Below are 18,598 nucleotides of genomic sequence, written 5' to 3'. Positions count from 1 at the left end.
CTTGGACCTTCTTATTGACGATGAAACACAGAAATTGCATCCGAATTTAATACAAAAGGCACTGCCGACTTAAGTACAAGAGGACTGACACTCTAAGTCTCTATGATCTGAACCTCCCCTGTGAGTCCAGTTTTAGATTCCAATGCTTCACTTCAGGTTTACTGTATCCCTTGGACCTTCTTATTGACTATGAAACACAGAAATTGCATCCGAATTTAATACAAAAGGCACAATGCCGACTTAAGTACAAAAGGTCTGACTTTCTAACACTCTCTGATTTGAACCTCTCTTGTGAGTCCAGTTATAGATTCCGATGCTTCACTTCAGGTTTACTGTATCCCTTGGAACTTCTTATTGACGATGAAACACAGAAATTGCATCCGAATTTAATACAAAAGGCACAATGCCGACTTAAGTACAAGAGGACTGGAACCCTAACATTCTATGAATTAAACCTCTTCTGTGAGTCCAGCTTTAGATTCCGATGCTTCACTTCAGGTTTACTGTATCCTGTGGACCTTGTTATTGACGATGAAACACATAAATTGCATCCGAATTTAATACAAAAGGCACAATGCCGACCTAAGTACATGAGGAATAACACTCTAATTTTCTATGATATGAACCTCTCCTGTGAGTCCAGATTTAGATTCCGATGCATCACTTCAGGTTTACTGAATCCCTTCAACCTTATTATTGACAAAGAAACACAGAAATTGCATCCGAATTTAATACAAAATGCACAATGCCTACTTAAGAACAAGAGGACTGACACTCTAACTCTCTATGAATTGAACCTCTCCTGTCAGTCCAACTTTAGATTCCGATGATTCACTTCAGGTTTACTGTATACCTTGGACCTTCTTATTGCCGATGAAACACAGAAATTGCATCCGAATTTAATACAAAAGGCTCAATGCCGACTTAAGTACAAGACGACTGACACTCTAAATCTCTACGATTTGAACCTCTCCTGTGAGTCCAGTTTTAGATTCCGATGCTTCACTTCAGGCTTACTGTATCCCTTGGACCGTCTTATTGACGATGAAACACAGAAAATACATCCGAATTTAATACAAAAGGCACAATGAAGACGTAAGTACAAGAGGACCGACACTCTAACTCTCTATGATTAGAACCTCTCCTCTGAGTCCAATTTTATTTTCCGATGCTTCACTTCAGGTTTACTGTATCCCTTTGATCTTCTTATTGACGATGAAACACAGAAATTGCATCCGAATTTAATACAAAAGGCACAATGCCGACTTAAGTACAAGAGGACAGACACCCAAAGTTTCTATGATTTAAACCTCTTCTGTGAGTCCAGTTTTAGATTCCGATGCTTCACTTCAGGTTAGCCTTATCTATTGGACCTTCTTATTCACGATGAAACACAGAAATTGCATCCTAATATAAAACAAAAGGCACAATGCCGACTAAAGTACAAGAGGATTGACACTCTAACTTTCTTTGATTTGAACCTCTCCTGTGAGTCCAGTATTGTTTTCCGATGCTTCACTGCAGGTTTACTGTATCCCTTTGACCTTCTTATTGACGATGAAACACAGTAATTGCAACCGAAATTAATACAAAAGGCACAATGCTGACTAAAGTACAAGAGGACTGACACTCTAACTTTCTATGATTTGAACCTGTCCTGTGAGTCCAGTTTTGGATTCCGATGCTACACTTCCGGTTTACTGCATCCTGTGGACCTTGCTGTTGACGATGAAACACATAAATTGCATCCGAATTTAATACAAAAGGCACAATGCCGACGTAAATACAAGAGGACTTACACTCTACCTCGCTATGATTTGAACCTCTCCTGTGAGTCCAGCTTTAGATTCCGATGCTTCACTTCAGGTTTACTGTATCCTTTGGACCTTCTTATTGACGATGAAACACGGATATTCCATTCGAATTTAATACAAAAGGCACAATGCCGACTTAAGTACATCAGAACTGACACTCTACTCTCTATGATCTGAACCTCTCCTGTGAGTCCAGTTTTAGATTCCAATGATTTACTTCAGGTATACTGTATCCCTTTGACATTGTTATTGACGATGAAACACAGAAATTGCATCCGAATTAAATACAAAAGGCACACTGCCGACTTAAGTACAAGAGACCTGACACTCTAACTGTCTTTGATTTGAACCTCTTCTGTGAGTCCAGTTTTAGATTCCGATGCTTCACTTCAGGTTTGCCTTATGCCTTGGACCGTCTTATTGACGATGAAACACAGAAATTGCATCCGAATTTAATACAAAAGGCACAATGCCCACTTAAGTTCAAGAGGACTGACACTCTAACTCTCAATGATTTGAAACTCTCCTGTGAGTCCAGTTTTAGATTCCGATGCTTCACTTCAGGTGTACTGTATCCCTTGGACCGTCTTATTGATGATGAAACACAGAAATTGCATCCGAATTTAATACAAAAGACACAATGCCGACTTAAGTACAAAAGGACTGACACTCTAACTCTCAATGATTTGAAACTCTCCTGTGAGTCCAGTTTTAGATTCCGATGCTTCACTTCAGGTTTACTGTATCCCTTGGACCTTCTTATTGACGATGAAACACAGAAATTGCATCCGAATTTAATACAAAAGGCACAATGCCGACTTAAGTACAAGAGGACTGACACTCTAAGTCTCTATGATCTGAACCTCTCCTGTGAGTCCAGTTTTAGATTCCAATGCTTCACTTCAGGTTTACTGTATCCCTTGGACCTTCTTATTGACTACGAAACACAGAAATTGCATCCGAATTTAATACAAAAGGCACAATGCCGACTTAAGTACAAAAGGTCTGACTTTCTAACACTCTCTGATTTGAACCTCTCTTGTGAGTCCAGTTGTAGATTCCGATGCTTCACTTCAGGTGTACTGTATCCCTTGGACCTTCTTATTGACTATGAAACACAGAAATTGCATCCGAAATTAATACAAAAGCACAATGCAGACTTAAGTACAAAAGGACTGACACTCTAACACTCTCTGATTTGAACCTCTCTTGTGAGTCCAGTTATAGATTCCGATGCTTCACTTCAGGTTTACTGTATCCCTTGGAACTTCTTATTGACGATGAAACACAGAAATTGCATCCGAATTTAATACAAAAGTCACAATGCCGACTTAAGTACAAGAGGACTGGCACCCTAACATTCTATGAATTAAACCTCTTCTGTGAGTCCAGCTTTAGATTCCGATGCTTCACTTCAGGTTAGCCTTGTCCATTGGACCTTCTTATTCACGATGAAACACAGAAATTGCATCCTAATTTAATACAAAAGGCACAATGCCGACTAAAGTACAAGAGGACTGAGACTCTAACATTCTTTGATTTGCACCTCTCCTGTGAGTCCAGTTTTGTTTTCCGATGCTTCACTTCAGGTTTACTGTATCCCTTGGACCTTCTTATTGACTATGAAACACAGAAATTGCATCCGAATTTAATACAAAAGGCACAATGCCGACTTAAGTACAAAAGGTCTGACTTTCTAACACTCTCTGATTTGAACCTCTCTTGTGAGTCCAGTTATAGATTCCGATGCTTCACTTCAGGTTTACTGTATCCCTTGGACCTTCTTATTGACTATGAAACACAGAAATTGCATCCGAATTTAATACAAAAGCACAATGCAAACTTAAGTACAAAAGGACTGACACTCTAACACTCTCTGATTTGAACCTCTCTTGTGAGTCCAGTTATAGATTCCGATGCTTCACTTCAGGTTTACTGTATCCCTTGGAACTTCTTATTGACGATGAAACACAGAAATTGCATCCGAATTTAATACAAAAGGCACAATGCCGACTTAAGTACAAGAGGACTGGCACCCTAACATTCTATGAATTAAACCTCTTCTGTGAGTCCAGGTTTAGATTCCGATGCTTCACTTCAGGTTAGCCTTATCCATTGGACCTTCTTATTCACGATGAAACACAGAAATTGCATCCTAATTTAATACAAAAAGCACAATGCCGACTAAAGTACAAGAGGACTGACACTCTAACATTCTTTGATTTGAACCTCTCCTGTGAGTCCAGTTTTGTTTTCCGATGCTTCACTTCAGGTTTACTGTATCCCTTTGACCTTGTTATTGACGATGAAACACAGTAATTGCAACCGAATTTAATACAAAAGGCACAATGCCGACTAAAGTACAAGAGGACTGACACACTAACTTTCTATGATTTGAACCTGTCCTGTGACTCCAGTTTTAGATTCCGATGCTACACTTCAGGTTTACTGTATCCTGTGGACCTTGTTATTGACGATGAAACACATAAATTGCATCCGAATTTAATACAAAAGGCACAATGCCGACTTAAGTACAAGAGGAATAACACTCAATCTTTCTATGATATTAACATGTCCTGTGAGTCCAGTTTTAGATTCCGATGCTTCACTTCAGGTTTACTGTATCCCTTGGACCTTCTTATTGACAATGAAACACAGAAATTGCATCCGAATATAATACAAAAGGCACAATGCCGACGTAAGTACAAGAGGACTGACGCTCTACCTCGCTATGATTTGAACCTCTCCTGTGAGTCCAGCTTTAGATTCCGATGCTTCACTTCAGGTTTACTGTATCCTTTGGACCTTCTTATTGACGATGAAACACGGAAATTCCATTCGAATTTAATACAAAAGGCACAATGCCGACTTAAGTACATCAGAACTGACACTCTAACTCTCTCTGATCTGAACCTCTCCTGTGAGTCCAGTTTTAGATTCCAATGATTCACTTCAGGTATACCGTATCCCTTTGACATTCTTATTGACGATGAAACACAGAAATTGCATCCGAATTAAATACAAAAGGCACACTGCCGAATTAAGTACAAGAGGCCTGACACTCTAACTTTCTTTGATTTGAACCTCTTCTGTGAGTCCAGATTTAGATTCCGATGCTTCACTTCAGGTTTGCCTTATGCCTTGGACCGTCTTATTGACGATGAAACACAGAAATTGCATCCGAATTTAATACAAAAGGCACAATGCCCACTTAAGTTCAAGAGGACTGACACTCTAACTCTCTATGATTTGAACCTCTCCCTTGAGTCCTGTTTTAGATTCCGATGCTTCACTTCAGGTGTACTGTATCCCTTGGACCTTCTTATTGATGATGAAACACAGAAATTGCATCCGAATTTAATACAAAAGACACAATGCCGACTTAAGTACAAAAGGACTGACACTCTAACTCTCAATGATTTGAAACTCTCCTGTGAGTCCAGTTTTAGATTCCGATGCTTCACTTCAGGTTTACTGTATCCCTTGGACCTTCTTATTGACGATGAAACACAGAAATTGCATCCGTATTTAATACAAAAGGCACAATGCCGACTTAAGTACAAAAGGTGTGACTTTCTAACACTCTCTGATTTGAACCTCTCTTGTGAGTCCAGTTATAGATTCCGATGCTTCACTTCAGGTTTACTGTATCCCTTGGACCTTCTTATTGACTATGAAACACAGAAATTGCATCCGAATTTAATACAAAAGCACAATGCCGACTTAAGTACAAAAGGACTGACACTCTAACACTCTCTGATATGAACCTGTCTTGTGAGTCCAGTTATAGATTCCGATGCTTCACTTCAGGTTTACTGTATCCCTTGCAACTTCTTATTGACGATGAAACACAGGAATTGCATCCGAATTTAATACAAAAGGCACAATGCCGACTTAAGTACAAGAGGACTGGCACCCTAACATTCTATGAATTAAACCTCTTCTGTGAGTCCAGCTTTAGATTCCGATGCTTCACTTCAGGTTAGCGTTATCCATTGGACCTTCTTATTCACGATGAAACACAGAAATTGCATCCTAATTTAATACAAAAGGCACAATGCAGACTAAAGTACAAGAGGTCTGACACTCTAACATTCTTTGATTTGAACCTCTCCTGTGAGTCCAGTTTTGTTTTCCGATGCTTCACTTCAGGTTTACTGTATCCCTTTGACCTTGTTATTGACGATGAAACACAGTAATTGCAACCGAATTTAATACAAAAGGCACAATGCCGACTAAAGTACAAGAGGACTGACACACTAACTTTCTATGATTTGAACCTGTCCTGTGACTCCAGTTTTAGATTCCGATGCTACACTTCAGGTTTACTGTATCCTGTGGACCTTGTTATTGACGATGAAACACATAAATTGCATCCGAATTTAATACAAAAGGCACAATGCCGACTTAAGTACAAGAGGAATAACACTCTATCTTTCTATGATATGAACATGTCCTGTGAGGACAGTTTTAGATTCCGATGCTTCACTTCAGGTTTACTGTATCCCTTGGACCTTCTTATTGACAATGAAACACAGAAATTGCATCCGAATATAATACAAAAGGCACAATGCCGACGTAAGTACAAGAGGACTGACGCTCTACCTCGCTATGATTTGAACCTCTCCTGTGAGTCCAGCTTTAGATTCCGATGCTTCACTTCAGGTTTACTGTATCCTTTGGACCTTCTTATTGACGATGAAACACGGAAATTCCATTCGAATTTAATACAAAAGGCACAATGCCGACTTAAGTACATCAGAACTGACACTCTAACTCTCTCTGATCTGAACCTCTCCTGTGAGTCCAGTTTTAGATTCCAATGATTCACTTCAGGTATACCGTATCCCTTTGACATTCTTATTGACGATGAAACACAGAAATTGCATCCGAATTAAATACAAAAGGCACACTGCCGACTTAAGTACAAGAGGCCTGACACTCTAACTTTCTTTGATTTGAACCTCTTCTGTGGGTCCAGTTTTAGATTCCGATGCTTCACTTCAGGTTTGCCTTATGCCTTGGACCGTATTATTGACGATGAAACACAGAAATTGCATCCGAATTTAATACAAAAGGCACAATGCCCACTTTAGTTCAAGAGGACTGACACTCTAACTCTCTATGATTTGAACCTCTCCTTTGAGTCCGGTTTTAGATTCCGATGCTTCACTTCAGGTGTACTGTATCCCTTGGACCTTCTTATTGATGATGAAACACAGAAATTGCATCCGAATTTAATACAAAAGACACAATGCCGACTTAAGTACAAAAGGACTGACACTCTAACTCTCAATGATTTGAAACTCTCCTGTGAGTCCAGTTTTAGATTCCGATGCTTCACTTCAGGTTTACTGTATCCCTTGGACCTTCTTATTGACGATGAAACACAGAAATTGCATCCGTATTTAATACAAAAGGCACAATGCCGACTTAAGTACAAAAGGTGTGACTTTCTAACACTCTCTGATTTGAACCTCTCTTGTGAGTCCAGTTATGGATTCCGATGCTTCACTTCAGGTTTACTGTATCCCTTGGACCTTCTTATTGACTATGAAACACAGAAATTGCATCCGAATTTAATACAAAAGCACAATGCCGACTTAAGTACAAAAGGACTGACACTCTAACACTCTCTGATTTGAACCTGTCTTGTGAGTCCAGTTATAGATTCCGATGCTTCACTTCAGGTTTACTGTATCCTTTGGAACTTCTTATTGACGATGAGACACAGAAATTGCATCCGAATTTAATACAAAAGGCACAATGCCGACTTAAGTACAAGAGGACTGGCACCCTAACATTCTATGAATTAAACCTCTTCTTTGAGTCCAGCTTTAGATTCCGATGCTTCACTTCAGGTTAGCCTTATCCATTGGACCTTCTTATTCACGATGAAACACAGAAATTGCATCCTAATTTAATACAAAAGGCACAATGCCGACTAAAGTACAAGAGGACTGACACAGTAACTTTCTATGATTTGAACCTGTCCTGTGACTCCAGTTTTAGATTCCGATGCTTCACTTCAGGTTTACTGTATCCCTTTGACCTTGTTATTGACGATGAAACACATAAATTGCATCCGAATTTAATACAAAAGGCACAATGACGACTTAAGTACAAGAGGAATAACACTCTAATTTTCTATGATATGAACCTCTCCTGTGAGTCCAGTTTTAGATTCCGATGCATCACTTCAGGTTTACTGTATCCCTTCAACCATATTATCGACAATGAAACACAGAAATTGCATCCGAATTTAATACAAAATGCACAATGCCTACTTAAGAACAAGAGGACTGACACTCTAACTCTCTATGAATTGAACCTCTCCTGTCAGTCCAACTTTAGATTCCGATGCTTCAGTTAAGGTTTACTGTATCCCTTGGACCTTCTTATTGACGATGAAACACAGAAATTGCATCCGAATTTAATACAAAGGGCTCAATGCCGACTTAAGTACAAGACGACTGACACTCTAACTCTCTACGATTTGAACCTCTCCTGCGAGTACAGTTTTAGATTCCGATGCTTCACTTCAGGTTTACCGTATCCCTTGGACCATCTTATTGACGATGAAACACAGAAAATGCATCCGAATTTAATACAAAAGGCACAATGAAGACGTAAGTACAAGAGGACTGGCACCCTAACATTCTATGAATTAAACCTCTTCTGTGAGTCCAGCTTTAGATTCCGATGCTTCACTTCAGGTTAGCGTTATCCATTGGACCTTCTTATTCACGATGAAACACAGAAATTGCATCCTAATTTAATACAAAAGGCACAATGCCGACTAAAGTACAAGAGGTCTGACACTCTAACATTCTTTGATTAGAACCCCTCCTGTGAGTCCAATTTTATTTTCCGATGCTTCACTTCAGGTTTACTCTATCCCTTTGATCTTCTTATTGACGATGAAACACAGAAATTGCATCCGAATTTAATACAAAAGGCACAATGCCGACTTAAGTACAAGAGGACTGACACCCAAACTTTCTATGATTTAAACCTCTTCTGTGAGTCCAGTTTTAGATTCCGATGCTTCACTTCAGGTTAGCCTTATCCATAGGACCTTCTTATTCACTATGAAACACAGAAATTGCATCGTAATATAAAACAAAAGGCACAATGGCGACTAAAGTACAAGAGGATTTACACTCTAACATTCTTTGATTTGAACATCTCCTGTGAGTCCAGTTTTGTTTTCCGATGCTTCACTGCAGGTTTACTGTATCCCTTTGACCTTCTTCTTGACGATGAAACACAGTAGTTGCATCCGAAATTAATACAAAAGGCACAATGCTGACTAAAGTACAAGAGGACTGACACTCTAACTTTCTATGATTTGAACCTGTCCTGTGAGTCCAGTTTTAGATTCCGATGCTACACTTCAGGTTTACTGTATCCTGTGGAACTTGCTGTTGACGATGAAACACATAAATTGCATCCGAATTTAATACAAAAGTCACAATGCCGACTTAAGTACAAAAGGAATAACACTCTAATTTTCTATGATATGAACCTGTCCTGTGAGTCAAGTTTTAGATTCCAATGCTTCACTTCAGGTTTAATGTATGCCTAGAAACCTTACTATTGACAATGAAACACAGAAATTGCATCCGAATATAATACAAAATGCACAATGCCGACTTAAGAACAAGAGGACTGACACTCTAACTCTCTATGAATTGAACCTCTCCATTCAGTCCAACTTTAGATTCCGATGCTTCACTTCAGGTTTTCTGTATACCTTGGACCTTCTTACTGACGATGAAACACAGAAATTGCATCCGAATTTAATACAAAAGGCACAATGCCGACTTAAGTACAAGAGGACTGACACTCTAACTCTCTACGATTTGAACCTCTCCTGTGAGTCCAGGTTTAGATTCCGATGCTTCACTTTAGGTTTACTGTCTCCCTTGGACCATCTTATTGACGATGAAACACAGAAAATGCATTGGAATTTAATACAAAAGGCACAATGAAGACTTAAGTACAAGAGGATTTGAACCTCTCCTGTGAGTCCAGTTTTGGATTCCGATGCTTCACCTCAGCTTTACCGTATCCATTGGACCTTCTTATTGACAATGAAACACAGAAATTGCATCCGAATTTAATACAAAAGGCACAATGCCGAATTAAGGACAAGAGGACTGACACTCTAACAATCATTGATTTGAACCTCTCCTGTGAGTCCAGTTTTATTTTCCGATGCTTCACTTCAGGTTTACTGTATCCCTTTCACCTTCTTATTGACGATGAAACACAGAAATTGCATCCGAATTTAATACAAAAGGCACAATGCCGACTTAAGTACAAGAGGACTGACACCCAAACTTTCTATGATTTGAACCTCTCCTGTGAGTCCAGTTTTAGATTCCGATGCTACACGTCAGGTTTACTGTATCCTGTGGACCTTGTTATTGACGATGTAACACAAAATTGCATCCGAATTTAATACAAAATGCGCAATGCTGACTTAAGTACAAGAGGAATGACACTCTAACTTTCTATTATATGAACATGTCCTGTGAGTCCAGTTTTAGATTCCGATGCTTCACTTCAGGTTTACTGTATCCCTTGGACCTTCTTATTGACAATGAAACACAGAAATTGCATCCCAATTTCATACAAAAGGCACAATGCCGACGTAATTACAAGAGGACTGACGCTCTAACTCGCTATGATTTGAACCTCTCCTGTGAGTCCAGCTTGAGATTCCGATGCTTCACTTCAGGTTTACTGTATCCCTTGGACCTTCTTATTGACGATGAAACACGGAAATTGCATCCGAATTTAATACAAAAGGCACAATGCCGACTTAAGTACATGAAAACTGACACTCTAACTCTCTATGATTTGAACCTCTCCTGTGAGTCCAGTTTTAGATTCCAATGAATCACTTCAGGTATACTGTATCCCTTTGACCTTCTTATTGACGATGAAACACAGATATTGCATCCGAATTTAATACAAAAGGCAAACTGCCGACTTAAGTACAACAGGACTGACACTCTAACTCTCTATGATTTGAACCTCTCCTGTGAGCCCAGTTTTACATTCCGATGCTTCACTTCAGGTTTGCTGTATCACTTGGACCTCCTTATTGACGATGAAACATAGAAATTGCATCCGAATTTAATACAAAAAGCTCAATGCCGACTTAAGTACAAGAGGACTGACACTTTAACTCTCTATGATTTAAACCTCTCCTGTGAGACAAGTTTTAGATTCCAATGCTTCACTCCAGGTTTACTGTATCCCTTGGACCTTCTTCTTGACGATGAAACATAGAAACTGCATCCGAATTTAATACAAAATGCACAATGCGGACTTAAGTACTAGAGGAATGACACTCTAACTTTCTACGATATGAACATGTCCTGTGAGTCCAGTTTTAGATTCCGATGCTTCACTTCAGGTTTACTGTATCCCTTGGACCTTCTTATTGACGATGTAACACGGAAATTGCATCCGAATTTAATACATAATGCACAATGCCGACTTAAGTACACGATAACTGACACTCTAACTCTCTATGATTTGAATCTCTCCTGTGAGTCCAGTTTTAGATTCCGATGCTTCACTTCAGGTTTACTGGATCCCTTGTACCTTCTTATTGACGATGAAACACAGAAATTGCATCCGAATTTAGTACAAAAGGCACAATGCCGACTTAAGTACAAGAGGACTGACACCCTAACTTTCTATGATTTAAACCTCTTCTGTGAGTCCAGTTTTAGATTCCGATGCTTCACTTCAGGTTAGCCTTATCCATTGGACCTTCTTTTTCACGATGAAACACAGAAATTGCATCCTAATTTAATACAAAAGGCACAATGCCGACTAAAGTACAAGAGGACTGACACTCTATTATTCTTTGATTTGAACCTCTCCTGTGAGTCCAGCTTTGTTTTCCGATGCTTCACTTCAGGTTTACTGTATCCCTTTGACCTTCTTATTGACGATGAAACACAATAATTGCAACCGAATATAATACAAAAGGCACGATGCCGACTAAAGTACAAGAGGACTGACACTCTAACTTTCTATGATTTGAACCTGTCCTGTGACTCCAGTTTTAGATTCCTATGCTACACTTCAGGTTTACTGTATCCTGTGGACCTTGTTATTGACGATGAAACACATAAATTGCATCCGAATTTAATACAAAAGGCACAATGCCGACTTAAGTACAAGAGAAATAACACTCAAACTTTCTATGATACCAACCTGTCCTGTGAGTCCAGTTTTAGATTCCGATGCATCACTTCAGGTTTACTGTATCCCTTGAACCTTATTATTGACAATGAAACACAGAAATTGCATACGAATTTAATACAAATGGCACAATGCCGACGTAAGTACAAGAGGACTGACGCTCTACCTCGCTATGATTTGAACCTCTCCTGTGAGTCCAGCTTTAGATACCGATGCTTCACTACAGGTTTACTGTATCCCTTGGACCTTCTTATTGACGATGAAACACGGAAATTGCATCCGAATTTAATATAAAAGGCACAATGCCGACTTAAGTACATGAGAACTGACACTCTAACTTTCTTTGATTTGAACCTCTTCTGTGAGTCCAGTTTTGGATTCCGATGCTTCACTTCAGGTTTGCCTTATCGTTTGGACCGTCTTATTGTCGATGAAACACAGAAATTGCATCCGAATTTAATACAAAAGGCACAATGCCCACTTAAGTTCAAGAAGACTGACACTCTAACTCTCTATGATTTGAACCTCTCCTTTGAGTCCTGTTTTAGATTCCGATGCTTCACTTCAGGTGTACTGTATCCCTTGGACCTCCTTATTGATGATGAATCACAGAAATTGCATCCGAATTTAATACAAAAGACACAATGCCGACTTAAGTACAAAAGGACTGACACTCTAACTCTCAATGATTTGAAACTCTCTTGTGAGTCCAGTTTTAGATTCCGATGCTTCACTTCAGGTTTACTGTATCCCTTGGACCTTCTTATTGACTATGAAACGCAGAAATTGCATCCGAATTTAATACAAAGAGCACAATGCCGACTTAAGTACAAAAGGTCTGACTTTCTAACACTCTCTGATTTGAACCTGTCTTGTGAGTCCAGTTTTAGATTCCAATGCTTCATTTTAGGTTTACTGTATCCCTTGGACCTTGTTATTGACTATGAAACACAGAAATTGCATCCGAATTTAATACAAAAGCACAATGCCGACTTAAGTACAAAAGGACTGACACTCTAACACTCTCTGATTTGAACCTCTCTTGTGAGTCCAGTTATAGATTCCGATGCTTCACTTCAGGTTTACTGTATCCCTTGGAACTTCTTATTGACGATGGAACACAGAAATTGCATCCGAATTTAATACAAAAGGCACAATGCCGACTTAAGTACAAGAGGACTGGCACCCTAACATTCTATGATTTAAACCTCTTCTGTGAGTCCAGCTTTAGATTCCGATGCTTCACTTCAGGTTAGCCTTATCCATTGGACCTTCTTATTCACGATGAAACACAGAAATTGCATCCTAATTTAATACAAAAGGCACTAAGCCGACTAAAGTACAAGAGGACTGACACTCTAACATTCTTTGATTTGAACCTCTCCTGTGAGTCCAGTTTTGTTTTCCGATGCTTCACTTCAGGTTTACTGTATCCCTTTGACCTTCTTATTGACGATGAAACACAGTAATTGCATCCGAAATTAATACAAAAGGCACAATGCCGACTAAAGTAAAAGAGGACTGACACTCTAACTTTCTATGATTTGAACCTGTCCTGTGAGTCCAGTTTTAGATTCCGATGCTACACCTCAGGTTTACTGTATCCTGTGGACCTTGCTATTGACGATGAAACACAGAAATTGCATCCGAATTTAATACAAAAGCCACAATGCCGACTTAAGTACAAGAGGACTGCCACTCTAATTTTCTATGATTTGAACCTCTCCTGTGTGTCCAGTTTTAGATTCCGATGCTACACTTTAGGTTTACTGTATCCTGTGGACCTTGTTATTGACGATGTAACACATAAATTGCATCCGAATTTAATACAAAAGGCGCAATGCCGACTTAAGTACAAGAGGAATGACACTCTAACTTTCTATTATATGAACATGTCCTGTGAGTCCAGTTTTAGATTCCGATGCTTGACTTCAGGTTTACTGTATCCCTTCGACCTTCTTATTGACGATGAAACACAGAAATTGCATCCGAATTTAATACAAAAGACACACTGCCGACTTAAGTACAACAGGACAGACACTTTAACTCTCTATGATTTGAACCTCTCCTGTGAGTCCAGTTTTACATTCCGATGCTTCACTTCAGGTTTGCTGTATCCCTTGGACCTCCTTATTGACGATGAAACACAGAAATTGCATCCGAATTTAATACAAAAGGCACTATGCCGACTTAATTACAAGAGGACTGACACTTTAACTCTCTATGACTTAAACCTCTCCTGTGAGACAAGTTTTAGATTCCAATGCTTCACTTCAGGTTTACTGTATCCCTTGGACCTTCTTCTTGACGATGAAACACAGAAACTGCATCCGAATTTAATACAAAAGGCACAATGCGGACTTAAGTACTAGAGGAATGACACTCTAACTTTCTATGATATGAACATGTCCTGTGAGTCCAATTTTAGATTCCGATGCTTCACTTCAGGTTTACTGTATCCCTTGTACCTTCTTATTGACAATGAAACACAAAAATTGCATCCGAATTTAATACAAAAGGCACAATGTAGACTTAAGTACAAGAGGACTGACACTCTAAGGCTCTATGATCTGAACCTCTCCTGTGAGTCCAGTTTTAGATTCCAATGCTTCACTTCAGGTTTACTGGATCCCTTGGACCTTCTTATTGACTATGAAACACAGAAATTGCATCCGAATTTAATACAAAAGGCACAATGCCGACTTAAGTACAAAAGGACTGACACTCTAACCCTCTCTGATTTGAACCTCTCTTGTGAGTCCAGTTTTAGACTCCGATGCTTCACTTCAGGTTTACTGTATCCCTTGGACCTTCTTATTGACGATGAAACACAGAAATTGCATCCGAATTTAATACAAAAGGCACAATGCCGACTTGAGTACAAGAGGACTGACACCCTAACTTTCTATGATTTAAACCTCTTCTGTGAGTCCAGTTTTAGATTCCGATGCTTCACTTCAGGTTAGCCTTATCCATTGGACCTTCTTATTCACGATGTAACACAGAAATTGCATCCTAATTTAATACAAAAGGGACAATGCCGACTTAAGTACAAGAGGACTGGCACCCTAACATTCTATGATTTAAACCTCTTCTCTGAGTCCACGTTTTGATTCCGATGCTTCACTTCAGGTTAGGCTTATCCATTGGACCTTCATATTCACGATGAAACACAGAAATTGCATCCTAATTTAATACAAAAGGCACAATGCCGACTAAAGTACAAGAGGACGGACACTCTAACATTCTTTGATTTGAACCTCTCCTGTGAGTCCAGCTTTGTTTTCCGATGCTTCACTTCAGGTTTACTGTATTCCTTTGACCTTCTTATTGACGATGAAACACAGAAATTGCATCCGAATTTAATACAAAAGGCACAATGCCGACTTAAGTACAAGAGGAATAACACTCTAACTTTCTATGATATGAACCTGTCCTGTGAGTCCAGTTTTAGATTCCGATGCATCACTTCAGGTTTACTGTATACCTTGGACCTTCTTATTGACGATGAAACACAGAAATTGCATCCGAATTTAATACAAAAGACACAATGCCGACTTAAGTACAAAAGGACTGACACTCTTACTCTCAATGATTTGGAACTCTCCTGTGAGTCCAGTTTTATATTCCGATGCTTCACTTCAGGTTTACTGTATCCCTTGGAACTTCTTATTGACGATGAAACACAGAAATTGCATCCGAATTTAATACAAAAGGCACAATGCCGACTTAAGTACAAGAGGACTGGCACCCTAACATTCTATGATTTAAACCTCTTCTCTGAGTCCACCTTTTGATTCCGATGCTTCACTTCAGGTTAGGCTTATCCATTGGACCTTCATATTCACGATGAAACACAGAAATTGCATCCTAATTTAATACAAAAGGCACAATGCCGACTAAAGTACAAGAGGACTGACACTCTAACATTCTTTGATTTGAACCTCTCCTGTGAGTCCAGTTTGGTTTTCGATGCTTCACTTCAGGTTTACTGTATCCCTTTGACCTTCTTATTGACGATGAAACACAGTAATTGCAACCGAAATTAATACAAAAGGCACTATGCCGACTAAAGTACAAGAGGACTGACACTCTAACTTTCTATGATTTGAACCTGTCCTGTGAGTCCAGTTTTAGATTCCGATGCTACACTTCAGGTTTACTGTATCCTGTGGACCTTGCTATTGACGATGAAACACATAAATTGCATCCGAATTTAATACAAAAGTCACAATGCCGACTTAAGTACAAGAGGAATAACACTCTAATTTCCTATGATATGAACCTGTCCTGTGAGTCCCGTTTTAGATTCCGATGCTTCACTTCAGGTTTACTGTATCCCTTGAACCTTACTATTGACAATGAAACAAAGATAATGCATCCGAATTTAATACAAAATGCACAATGCCGACTTAAGAACAAGAGGACTGACACTCTAACCCTCTATGAATTGAACCTCTCCATTCAGTCCAACTTCAGATTCCGATGCTTCACATCAGGTTTTCTGTATACCTTGGACCTTCTTATTGACGATGAAATACAGAATTTGCATCCGAATTTATTACAAAAGGCACAATGCCGACTTAAGTACAAGAGGACTGAAACTCTAACTCTCTACGATTTGAACCTCTCCTGTGAGTCCAGGTTTAGATTCCGATGCTTCACTTCAGGTTTACTGTATCCCTTGGACCATCTTATTGACGATGGAACACAGAAAATGCAGTGGAATTTAATACAATAGGCACAATGAAGACTTAAGTACAAGAGGATTTGAACCTCTCCTGTGAGTCCAGTTTTGGATTCCGATGCTTCACTTCAGGTTTTCCTTATCCATTGGACCTTCTTATTGACAATGAAACACAGAAATTGCATCCGAATTTAATACAAAAGGCACAATGCCGAATTAAGGACAAGAGGACTGACACTCTAACAATCTTTGATTTGAACCTCTCCTGTGAGTCCAATTTTATTTTCCGATGCTTCACTTCAGGTTTACAGTATCCCTTTGACCTTCTTATTGACGATGAAACACAGAAATTGCATCCGAATTTAATACAAAAGACACAATGCCGACTTCAGTACAAGGGGACTGACACTCTAATTTTCTATGATTTGAACCTCTCCTGTGAGTCCAGCTTTAGATTCCGATGCTTCACTTCATGTTTACTGTATCCCTTTGAATTCTTATTGACGATGAAACACAGAAATTGCAACCGAATTTAATACAAAAGGCACACTGCCGACTTAAGTACAACAGGACTGACACTCTATTTCTCTATGATTTGAACCCCTCCTGTGAGTCCAGTTTTACATTCCGATGCTTCACTTCAGGTTTGCTGTATCCCTTGGACCTCCTTATTAACGATGAAACACAGAAATTGCATCCGAATTTAATACAAAAGGCACTATGCCGACTTAAGTACAAGAGGACTGACACTTTAACTCTCTATGATTTAAACCTCTCCTGTGAGACAAGTTTTAGTTTCCAATGCTTCACTTCAGGTTTACTGTATCCCTTGGACCTTCTTCTTGACGATGAAACACAGAAACTGCATCCGAATTTATTACAAAAGGCACAATGCGGACTTAAGTACTAGAGGAATGACACTCTAACTTTCTATGATATGAACATGTCCTGTGAGTCCAGTTTTAGATTCTGATGCTTCACTTCAGGTTTAATGTATCCCTTGGACCTTCTTATTGACGATGAAACACGGAAATGGCATCCGAATTTAATACATTAGGCACAATGCCGACTTAAGTACATGAGAACTGACACTCTAACTCTCCATGATTTGAACCTCTCCTGTGAGTCCAGTTTTAGATTCCAATGATTCACTTCAGGTATACTGTATCCCTTGGAACTTCTTATTGACGATGAAACACAGAAATTGCATCCGAATTTAATACAAAAGGCACACTGCCGACTTAAGTACAAGAGGCCTGACACTCTAACTTTCTATGATTTGAACCTCTTCTGTGACTCCAGTTTTAGATTCCGATGCTTCATTTCAGGTTTACTGTATCCCTTGGACCTTCTTATTGACGATGAAACACAGAAATTGCATCCGAATTTAATACAAAAGGCACAATGTATACTTAAGTACATGAGGACTGACACTCTAAGTCTCTATGATCTGAACCTCTCCTGTGACTCCAGTTTTAGATTCCAATGCTTCACTTCAGGTTTACTGGATCCCTTGGACCTCCTTATTGACTATGAAACACAGAAATTGCATCCGAATTTAATACAAAAGGCACAATGCCGACTTAAGTACAAAAGGACTGACACTCTAACACTCTCTGATTTGAACCTCACTTGTGAGTCCAGTTTTAGATTCCGATGCTTCACTTCAGGTTTACTGTATCCCTTGGACCTTCTTATTGACGATGAAACACAGAAATTGCATCCGAATTTAATACAAAAGGCACAATGCCGACTTAAGTACAAGAGGACTGACACCCTAACTTTCTATGATTTAAACCTCTTCTGTGAGTCCAGTTTTAGATTCCGATGCTTCACTTCAGGTTAGCCTTACCCATTGGACCTTCTT

The sequence above is a fragment of the Schistocerca serialis genome, chromosome 9 (genome assembly GCF_023864345.2).
Source record: "Schistocerca serialis cubense isolate TAMUIC-IGC-003099 chromosome 9, iqSchSeri2.2, whole genome shotgun sequence".
Lineage (NCBI taxonomy): Eukaryota > Metazoa > Arthropoda > Insecta > Orthoptera > Acrididae > Schistocerca > Schistocerca serialis.
Note: the sequence above shows the minus strand (reverse complement) of the source record.